This window comes from Hakea prostrata, chromosome 8, assembly GCF_041222555.1.
Source record: "Hakea prostrata isolate BN-2017 chromosome 8, UWA_Hpros_2, whole genome shotgun sequence".
In the NCBI taxonomy this organism is placed as follows: Eukaryota; Viridiplantae; Streptophyta; class Magnoliopsida; order Proteales; family Proteaceae; genus Hakea; species Hakea prostrata.
Genome location: NC_142607.1, coordinates 15,856,754 through 15,868,471, shown reverse-complemented (window position 1 = coordinate 15,868,471; position 11,718 = coordinate 15,856,754). Strand labels below are relative to the sequence as shown.

At 40.8% G+C, this 11,718-nt stretch overlaps 1 non-coding gene across 1 annotated transcript; it reads left to right on the top strand.

Annotated features, from left to right (window-relative positions):
- Window positions 1-6,825: 6,825 nt before the first annotated feature.
- On the top strand, window positions 6,826-6,906 carry TRNAL-AAG (transfer RNA leucine (anticodon AAG)). The gene has a single exon. It is a non-coding gene; the product is annotated as a tRNA-Leu (tRNA).
- Window positions 6,907-11,718: the final 4,812 nt, after the last annotated feature.

The window sequence follows — 11,718 nt, the reverse complement described above, 5'->3', positions numbered from 1 at the left end:
AAGAAAATTCTTACATTGAAGCAGAGTGTTGCTGGATGGATCCAATAGTCGAATACCTGAGAGATGATAAACTACGAGAGGATCCAAAAGAGGCAAGATTAGTCAGAGTACGATCCGTGAGGTTCATTATGCAAAACGGAAGGTTGTACAGAAGATCTTATTCTGGACCCCTTCTGAGATGTTTAGGTCCCGAAGGGAGCAGAGTCGGCTCTGGCCGAGGTACATGAAGGACTTTGTGGCGCTCACATGGGTGGACGAGCCCTGGCACACAAAATCCTGAGACTTGGGTTATATTGGCCTAAGATCCAATAGGCTGCTATGAAATATGTTCGCCGGTGTAGCAATTGTCAAGTTCATGCTACAGTATCTAAACGCCCAGCGGAAACCATGACATCAATTCTAGATCCCATCCCTTTTGCGATGTGGGGAATCGATATCATGGGCAAATTCACCAAGGCGTTGGGCGGAAGAGAATATCTGATAGTAGCAATTGACTACTTCACTAAATGGGTTGAGGCCAGCGCCCTAGCAACAATCATTGAAAGAAAGGTGGAGAAGTTTGTGCTTGAGCCAATCATATATCGCTTTGGGATGCCGAAGATAATCATTACTGATCATGGTACCCAATTTGACTGTCCACAATTCGAGTAGTTTTGTGGCACTTACATGATCGAGCATCGTATGTCATCAGTGGCATACCCCCAAAGCAATGGACAAGTAGAGGTTACTAACCGAACGCTACTTGAGGGAATAAAGAGAAGACTTGAGGCCGATAAAGCCTTATGGGTCGAAGAACTACATAATGTACTGTGGGCCTACCGAACTATGGTTCGAACACCCACAGGGGAAACTCCTTTCAAATTGGCTTATGAATCCGAAGCGTTGGCACCTGTGGAAGTAATGGCGGGAACATTGCGGGACAGAGAGTTCGAAGAAAAAGCGAACGAGCAAGGACTGCTTAATAGTCTTGATTTATTGGATGAAGTTCGGGCAAAAGCAATAGCACGAACTCAACATTATCAACGAAGAATAGCGTCACATTATAATACCCGAGTTAAGAATCGTCGGTACTTAGCAGGAGATTTGGTATTGAGAAATACCTTAGCTTCAGATCCACGCCATCAAAGAAAATTGGACCCTTCCTGGGAAGGACCATATATGGTTATAAAACCGGTCGGTTCGGGAGCTTACAAGCTGAAGAACATGACAACCTAGAAAGAGTTGGATCGTTCGTGGAATGCCAGACATCTGAAAAAATATTATCCTTGAAGATTATCAATTTCGTTCATGATGTAACAAATTTCAACTCAATCAATGCAATTATTGGTTTTCAACAAATATCTTTTGATTGGGGGGCATCATACACCACACTCAAGAACAAATCCAGCTACAAGGCATCGGTTTAAAACCCGAGTGAGTTTCTTCTCAGACTTATTGAATTTCTCCGGAAATCTTTAAGTAAAGGCATCGGTTTAAAACCCGAGTGAGTTCCTTCTACAAGGCATCGGTTTAAAACCCGAGTGAGTTCCTTCTCAGACTTATTGAATTTCTTCGGAAATCTTTAAGTAAAGGCATCGGTTTAAAACCCGAGTGAGTTCCTTCTACAAGGCTTCGGTTTAAAACCCGAGTGAGTTCCTTCTTAGACTTATTGAATTTCTCCGGAAATCTTTAAGTAAAGGCATCGGTTTAAAACCCGAGTGAGTTCCTTCTATAAGGCATCGGTTTAAAACTCGAGTGAGTTCCTTCTCAGACTTATTGAATTTTTCCGGAAATCTCTAAGTAAAGGCATTATAAGACCTACTGCAACAATGACTCAAGTGACTAGCAAAGTTCAAAGATGAAGTTCAATTCTTTATTTCTTAAAATGACCAGAAGAGGCCAACCTTTACAACCAGCATATATATAAACAAGTGTTGGGGTACAATCTTAACTCGATCAAATGAGAAAGACATCATCAAGAAGTTACAAGATTGAAAGAACTTTGCCAAAAGTAATACAGAGTCAGGAAGCAACACAAATTCAGGAAGAAGAAGAACAAAGTCGGGAAAAAGCATGTTATCAAAATCCTTTGCAATTCCATACTCTTTATCCAGCTTGACCAGAAGAAGTCTGATCATTGATCAAACCTGCATTCAAGGCAAGCTCTTCATAACTGAATCCTTGGAGAGGAGCATAAGGAGGGGAATCATCGAGATAATGCATGATATCCTGATCTGGAGGTAGAGGATCGTTCGTACCCTCTGACCAGTCAGGAGGAGGAAGGCCCAACTTTGCAAACACTTTAGGATGACAGCTAGTGCTGTAGGGAGCCGTGTTGAAATGAGGATCTTTCCTTAATATCGACTCCCATACTTCGTTTTCGCCATCCCGGTATGCCTGCAAGTTATAAGCATTCAGCATGTCAACAAAGGGCTTAATGTGCAAATGCTTGAAGATGCAAGCTCTGCGAACGTCAGTTGGAAGGGATTCGGGCAAGGGAATGACAGCTTGCCTTTGAGGTAACGCTTCAAATCCTTTAGTCCCTGACTTTCCTGCTTCTCGTTCCAGCCGCCGGATCTTCTCCCTGGCATCATCCAAATCTGAACGGAGATGCTCAATCACAGAATTCTTCTCTCCTGCAACCTCCCAAGCTAATTTCCTAAGGCGAGCAATTTCAGCATCTTTGGCTTTGGAGTCTTCCCGAAGCCTGGAAACTTCATTACTCAGTTTACTAAGTCTAGAGGCTGCTTCCACTTGGTTGTGGAAGTTGCCAGTGAGACTCCTGCAATAACTTCCGAGTTAGTCAAAAGCAAAAGAATAATCTTCAGAATCAAAAGGTTATGAAGAAAAACTTACATTACCAATGACTTCATAAAGTCATCATCTGGATGTTTGGAAAGAACTCTGCTCTGGCTAGGCATTCGAGCAGTAGTGCACCACTCCAGTGCCTTGTCAAACTCGTTTGACACTAATTCAGACTTCCTCGGTGAACGAGAAGGATGAGCTACATCATCTACCAATTGGCGGCGCTTCCTGGTGGCAAAATCCTCCAGCTCCAAAGGAGAGGAGGAGGATGCCAAACAAGCACTAGAGTTGGAAATAGAAACAGCACCTGCTGGGACCGCGCCTTCATCAGATGCCAACATAGATGCCTCAGATGTCCGAAGGGTCTCCTTCGGAGAATCCCGAATGGTTTCTCCAGCAGGGGCATCAACAGCACAGGCAGCGATGAAGGGATTAAGATCTTCCTAGGAACTCCTATTGAGTCAGTCACACTATGTGGACAAGATGCTTGAAAAGTTTAACAACGGTGATTCTGGTGTGTTTAGAACTCCAATTGATTTGAATCAATATTTGTCCAAGAATCAAGGATACATTGTATCTCAAGTAGAATACACTGGAATAATAGGTAGCCTAATGTACCTAATGAGTTGTACACGACTTGATATTGCTATGTTGTGAGTAGCTTAAGTAGATTCACGAGTAACCCTGGAGCTAATCATTGGAAAGCTACTGTTAGGGTTCTTAGATACTTAAGGCTTACTTGTCATTATGGATTGCACTATATCAGAGAGCCTGCAGTATTAGAAGGATACTCATATGCAAGTTGGATATCTGATAAACAACAATCTAAAGCTACTAGCGGGTATGTATTCGCTTTAGGAGGTGCAACTGTCTCGTGGAAATCCTCAAAACAAACAGTAATAACTAGATGCACAATGGAATCTAAGTTTGTAGCCTTAGATAAATGTGGCGAAAAGGCCGAATGGCTTCGGAACTTCTTAGAGGATATTCCAGAATGGCCAGAGCTTGTGCCTGGTGTAGGATATACATTGTGGGAGAGCAATAAATGTGATGTATAATGGTAAGTCAAGACACATACGTCGTCAACATAATACCATTAGACACTTGATCTCGACTGGAGTCATAGCAATTGATTATGTAAGGTCAAAAGAAAATCTTATGGATCCGCTAACCAAAGGGTTGAATAGAGATCAAGTTGAACAATCATCGAAGGGAATGGGACTCAAGCCCATGAATGCATAGGTTGATTATAGTGGAAACCTAACCTAGTTGACTAGAGATCCCAAGATCTAGGTTCAATAGGACAAATAAATTGTATCAACTGAGTGAAATCACTGTGGGGCTTAATCCTGTACCTGTTCTTATGATGAAAACAATGATACCCGTAAGGAATAGGTTAAGCTTATGCTTTTAATGATTCTTACGCTTTGGAAAATTGTTGGATCAAGCGAAGTAATGCAGGTTACTCTTAAGTAAGGAATCACTTATGTGAAAGAGAAGAGGGCCTGCTTCAAAGGAAAATTGTGACGCTTAATTCTCTAAAAACTCTCATAGAACCAGGATGATGTCCACGGCCAAAATGGACATAACCATGAGAACTGTAATTGTGTCAGGGGAATGTTTGTGTGGAGTATATCATCATTTACACAAATGGCAGAATAGTTCAAGGACATCGCGTGTCACATCCACCCAGTCGGTACCCTACCTGGCATACCTGAGTGTGTGATCCATAGACCCGAAGATCATTATCGAGGAAATCAACCTCCCACATTCACAATAATATAATCAAGAACAAGACTAAATCAAGGTTATCAATATTAATTAGTAGATCAAAGCAAAGTAACGAAATAACATCAGAGTGTGGAAATGATACCAATATATATATAATCAAAATGTAGAGTGAGACGAAATCTCACTCCACAATTACAGTAGAATGTAGTTCGAAGATCAAAAGAATATTACAACTAATTCTAAAGAAAAGAAAGAAAGAAGTAATCAAACTAATCTAGAGTTTATTCTACTTTATAAAGAACGTCTTCATAAACATAGACTTCAGAAATTAAGCTCAGACACTCCCACTCCACAGTAGGGCTAATTATGGTACGTAACATGATCACACGAGGGATCATCACCGAGATCTTCATAACTGCCAACACCTTGCATGTAGTACGCTTCTTCAGCTTGCGCTTCCTTGTATTGGCCGTCATAGTCATCTACACCTGTAGAATAATCTAACAAAAGATATTTGCACGAAAAGAGTGAGTTCAAGAGAACTCAGCAGGACAAGTTATTCCATAACAATATAAATAACATGATAGCAAAAACATAGCACAATACAGTATGATATGAGACAGACAATGCATGTATGAGTCTAACTCTATGTATGCTGGTTTCTATAGACAGACATGCTTTAAGTCATAGCACCATACTTCTTTGGGAAGGTCATTCGCTCTCCCTCAGCCATCTAGGCATCTTGGGCTCTGTCGGTGGTAGTTGGGTCTTGCATCCCTCTTGGACTTCCATGGCTGGGGTTTAGGTCACTTCTCTCTCACATCACCATTTGGTCTAAGTATTGGCGCATGTCAGGGTAAAGCCTAGCCAAATGCAAGTCATCTACTTGGTTATATCAACTCAGATCCAGATACGTCCATTCCTCGCACTGGGTGATCCTTTCCGGTATCCTTTTCCCTAGAGTCAGCATAGTCCCGGACTATGGACTCATCAACCCTATTGGTCATCCACAAATAATAGACAAGAAGCTCTCATGTCCTCTCACGGGTTGGTTACCAGTCTTGAACGCCCATGAACCCAAGTCTACTATTTGCAACCCTACCAATAAATGGCCCCCACAATGTGATTCATATCCTCTCACGGGTTGGTTACTGGTCTTGAGCGCCCACAAATCCCCATTGCTACCACAGGTTGTTCGGTCTCAATACCCTTCCGAATCGGGTCTGATATAACAGGGACATCCTAGCCAAACACTGCTAGACAAGCCCTAGGTATGACAACCAATAATCCGGGAAAGTGTTAAAGGGCACCATCGAAAATATCCCATTCTATTCCCACTAATGTCCAAGGACAGAAATGTCAAGAGGACATTCCCCAATCCCAAATCATACCTAATCAATCACATCCCCAATTCAATCATAGCATATAACAAAATTGATAACTCATCATATGAAAGAATACAATAAGACAAGATCAATTGAATAAGCAACATGCATGAGTAAGAGTCCATACATGATCAAGTACCTAAAGGAAATATAAAAGTAAGATCCTACTATACTTACAGCATTCATATCATAATTAGAAACTACAATATCAGTAGCAAATCTAGGTGTTTCCCAATTTAGAAACTAGGATTCACGCAATCTATGTTTTTTGTTTTTTTTTTTGTTGGGTGAATAGTTAGCAAACAAACCCTAAACAAGCATTAAAGAATCGTTAGGAAGTAGTCCTAAAAGAATAGACATCAAACGGATCAAAACGGACGAAGTGAACAGTATGCATCCAAAAACTGAATTTTGATCTGAAACCTATTCTACAAGATTCGGAACGCTACGAAACTTGGAGGGAATGTCTAACATAGTAATCTAAGACTAACTAGCATAGGTTAGACATCAAACAACTTTAAAAACCAATACTTACTAATTTAGAATCATACTTTCTAATTTGGTAAAATCATAGTTTTCAATTAAAACAAGTTACGAATTCAAGAGAAGAACTAGAAATGATGAGATCTCATTATAGTAGATTAACACAGTAAATCAAAGGTATTAATAATCATGAAGATGCATCTATAATGATAGAGAAATCATAATAAAAGTATGATCATAGTTTCATGAAGAAAATCATAAGAATCATGGTTATGATTGAATATGAAGATCATAGCTTTTTTTATTTTGTTAAATGTGATTATCTAAATAACATGTTTGTACCCCCACCCCAAACAAAAGTTGAAAGACAATTGTTTTGGGGCAAAAAATGAAATTATCAAGACATTGGTCAAGTAAATTATTTTCTTTAAAAGTATGAACAGTTGAGATGGCCGAGTTGGTCTAAGGCGCCAGATTAAGGTTTTGGTCCGAAAGGGCGTGGGTTCAAATACCACTCTCAACAAAAATTTGTTCTTTTTTAGACTTAAGTTCATTTCGCTTCTTATATGAAACACTTGGATTATTGTTTTGTCTTTCTGAGTTTTTACTGTTTGAAAATATGCGGTTAAGTTTTGATGTAAAAAAAAGGCAAGAATGCTTATGTTAAAGTTTTTATGGTTGGAAATAGTCGAACACCATGTCTTCTACTGATATGGCCCATAGTTGACTTCCACTTCTACTTCGGGTATTTGGACCTACAAACAATAGAGTGTCTTCTACTGATATGACCCATAGTTGACTTCCACTTCTACTTCGGGTGTTCAGACCTAATAACAATAGAGTTTCTGGGTTAAGGTTAGGGTCGGCTTTCACATCGCGTCTACTGTTTAGCCAGTAAAGTAAATATACTTTCACAAGGGAAGGTTCAAAGACAAAACCTACCTACCTATCCTAAGCAGGCTTTCACCATAGAATTCTATCACCATGTCGGGTCTTTGTTTATTTTGATTTTTGTTGTTGATGCGTCCAAAATCTGCTTAGCCCTTATATCTCCTAGTGATGACCTGCAAAACGAAAGCGCCAGATGTGGCCCGACCGCTGGGGTCGGGAGTCCACCTCCGAAGGCTAAGTCAGTTGATGAACTTAATCACAGAGCTAAGGAATGAAGAACTGGGAAAGGTGATCTAGATCGTAAGCCGCTGATAGTTTAAGTCTATCAGTATGTATCTGAACTTGAGTCTCAGATTGTGTGTTTTCGATCCCCTCACCTCGTATGTTAGTGAGGTTTATATAGAGTGTACCTTCGAATCTCCTTCGTTGGATGCACTTGAGCCTTCTTCGGGTAGTCGTTGGATCTTAACAGTTAGATCCGTTGAGCAATAGACTTCTACTAGTTTGGACTAGTAGAGGACTCCTGAGATAACCCTTTAGGTTATGCGATGATTATCCCTCCGATAATGATTAGTCGCAGCCGTCAATTCGAGTCTGCCATCATTAGGGTAATTACCCTAATCCATAAGTAGGATTAGGGCGCGCTTGTAGCTGAATAAGTTTTCTTCTTCAGCAAGCCATCTTCTAGATCCGGTTCGCTTGGGAGCGAGTTGGTTCCCTCTATCTCGACCGGGGTCAAGGGTCGAACCAAGTATGAACCCGGTCTGATCATAATTTCTCCATATCACGAGCCCCTCAGACCAAGCGTTCGGTCAATCCCAAGGGCTTGGTTTTTAACTGGGTTCTTCGTCAGGCGATAGTCTCTGCGTGCTCCATTAAATTTCATATGACATTTAATGCGGTGGTCACTTTTCCTCGAGCGTTGTGAGGGTAAGGCCACGTGTCTCTTTGCAGTCGATCTGTCGTGGCTCACATAATCCAAGTGACGGTTTCCGAACGCCTGTTTCGGATTCATGAGTTCAAACTTTCAAAACGTCTTTCAATCTCGATCGTCGATTTTGAATCAATCTCGATCGTTCAGATTCCCGAACACTCGTGCGGGAGTTTTAAAAGCGGTTCGTTGTCTTCGTAGGTTTCATTCTTCTTGTCTGGAATTTGAACCTTTGTTGTCTGCTTCGCGCCTTCTTGCTCTCAAGCTTTTGCCTCACTGAATCAGTAAGTTTACTGGTCTTTTTCTTTTTGTAGTTTACTGAAACAAGTAATGGCGGATAATAGGGCTTCTCTGGTACCCAGTGTTGGTAATAGTAGTGAAGCTTTTGCTTCTCCTGCTTCTGAACAGTCAGATAGTGATAACAAAACCCTAACTGTCCTCTGGCCCGAGTTTGCTGAAGTTTCTCAAAAAGGTTTAGAGAGAAAAACCGAACTCCTCCTGCCTTCCTCGAGTCTGGATCTTCCAAGATTGTCGAGTCTTCTAGGCAGCCTCAAACTTCCAGGTCCGATGGTGGACCTGGCTCTGTTCCCTCCATTTATAATGAGGAAACCCTTCTTTCAGTCATCCAAGATTTTGATTTTCCTTCCTCTTATCAGGTTAGGGCTCCCCTTTCTGATGAGAGGGTTGATTCAACCCTTTCGGGTGAATTTTCTCTGTACATAGATGCACTGGAAAGCGGGGTTCGCTTTCCCTTTTTTAATCCTTTGTTCTCCGCAGTTCTGAATCATTGGGACATTTGTCCCGGAATGCTCCTTCCCAATTGTAATATCCAGCCCTATTCTAACCTTGACCCTGACCCGGATCCACTATTGTATTCAGGTCCGAGGACCCGAAGCGGTGGAAGAAGAGATTTATGGACCATTCTGATTGATGATCATGATTCGGAGACTGAGCCCATGGACATTGACAATGATACCCCTTGCTTAAATGCATTGTCAGTGTTTAAGGAAAGTCTGCGCATCGGAGAAGATTAATATGGTTGATGTACCAAATGACCTCCTGTGCACAATCCGAAGGTATTCCCCTAAACTAGACTTCTTGATTGAATTGTGGAAGAAAACCTTACTCAATTTGACCTTGTATAGCCTTTCAAATCCCTACTTGAAGTTGTTGTTCTAAACCTGAGTTTTCTGCTGAAAACATTTTGGTCGATACCATCGACCAAGGACCATCGACCAAAATGTCCCTGTCACGTCCTCCCAGCCGGTACCCTATCTGGCATACCCGAGAGTGTGATCCACAGCCCGAAGATCAGGTAGCGAGTAATCAACCTCCCACATAAACAATAACATAATCATGAACAACAATAATCGATGTGCGAAAGATAAACCATAGATCCAAATAAGGAAAGAATGAATCATATATATAAATCAGAGTACTAAATATAATCAGAGTATCTAAATCAGATAAGTAAAGTGAGGCGAAATCCCACTCTACAACCAGCGGAAAAGTAGTTCAAAAAGGGAATAAACAGGATATAATATAATCCCAATAGCAGGTACAAAAGGTAACTAAATTGTTCTCAATCTTATAGACAATATCCCTATAAGTATAGATCTCATAAATGGCACAAGGGCGCTTCCACTCTATGGTCGGACTAAGCATCGTACGGAGCATAACCACTCGCGGGATCTTCAGCGTAATTGTCGTAACCGCAATCACCTTCCTGGAGATATGCCTCTTCTCCTTGCGCTTCTTCGTACGAGCAGTCATGATATTCAGAACCTGTAGAATAGTCTAACAAACATTGTACAATAAAGGAATGAGTTTCAAAGAAACCCAGTAAGGCAGTTAAATCCATAATAACATAAATGGCAGGATTACAAAACAAACATAAATGCAGTATGGTATGAGACAAACAATGAATGTATGAATCTAACTCTATATATGCTGGTCTCTATTGGCAGACATGCTTTAAGTCATAGCACCGTACTTCTTTAGGAAAGTCTCAATCACTCATCATCAGTTGGTAATGGGTCCGGCATCCCTCGGGACATTCCATGGCTAGGGGTATAGGTCACCACTCTCTCACATAACCATTGGTCTAAGTACCGGCGCATGTCAGGGTAAAGCCTAGCCAAATGCAAGTCTTCTACTTAGTTACATCAAGTCGGATCCGAGATACGTCCATTCCTCGTCCCTGACGATCCTTTCCGGTATCCTTCACACTAGAGTCCTCATAGTCCCTGACTACGGACTCATCAACCCTATTGGTCATCCACATATGGTAAACGGGAAGCTCTCACGCCCTCTCACGGGTTGGTTACCGGTCTTGAGCGCCCGTGAGCCCAAGTCTAACCATATGCAACCCTACCAATAAATGGCCCCCACAATGTGATTCCTGTCCTCTCACGGGTTGGTTACCGGTCTTGAGCGCCCATGAATCCCCATTGCTACCACGGGTCGTTCGGTCTCAATACCCCTCCGATTAGGGTCTGACATAACGGGACATCCTAGCCAAACACTACTAGACAGTCCTAGATATGTCATCCAACAGTTTAGGAAGGTGTCCAGAGGGCATCTCCGGAAACATCCCATAATATTCCCGTAGTAGTCCAAGGACAGAAGTGTCAAAAGGACACCTCTCCTTTCCAAACCATACTTAAGCATACACAAGCATCAATTCATAACATCACATATATGGTAACTTCATATATGGAAAGAAATCAATAATTACAATCAACTTGTATATAACTGGTAAGTAAATCATACATGAGTCAATTCAATATAAATAAGTAATGCTACTGATATCAAGACAGTACCACAGTAGTATAACATTATAAGAATCTAATTAAAGAAATAAATTAACAAGATTCAAATATAGAAACTAAGATATGCAATTTATGTTGTTAAAGAAGTAACCATCCTTACCTTTTATAACTTGCAAAGGAATCCTAAGAAATCAAGTAAGATCTTGACAAACTTGAGAAGAAGGTCCTAAACAAGTGTATACAACATATTAGGAAAGATCCCTAACAGAAAAGATACCAAAACATCCAAAACAGACCAATTCTGGAGTTGCTGTACTCATTGGTCGATTGGATTGGTCTACTGGCCCAGTCGACCAATCAGTCGACCAATGAAGACAGTAGCCTACAAAATCAGAGTTTTAAGATATAAAATCCGAATTTGGTGGTTCAAAAGGGTACTAATCAAGGGGTAACCTACATTAGTAGTATCCTAACATATAGGGGACCTCAAAACACTAATCGAATCAAGTCTTCAAGATACAAATTAGGAAACAAAAAGTTACCATAATTAGATCAATCATGGTTCTTGAAGAATTCAAGATAAAAATCATAGACAAGAACATTAGAAGAATGAATCATTGATTCAGATAAAGATATCATGGAAGGCATACTTAGATCTTCAAGAAAATAGACCTAAGAGCATAAATCTAAATAAGGAAACAAAACCTACCATATATGTAACTATCATGATTCATGAAGAAAG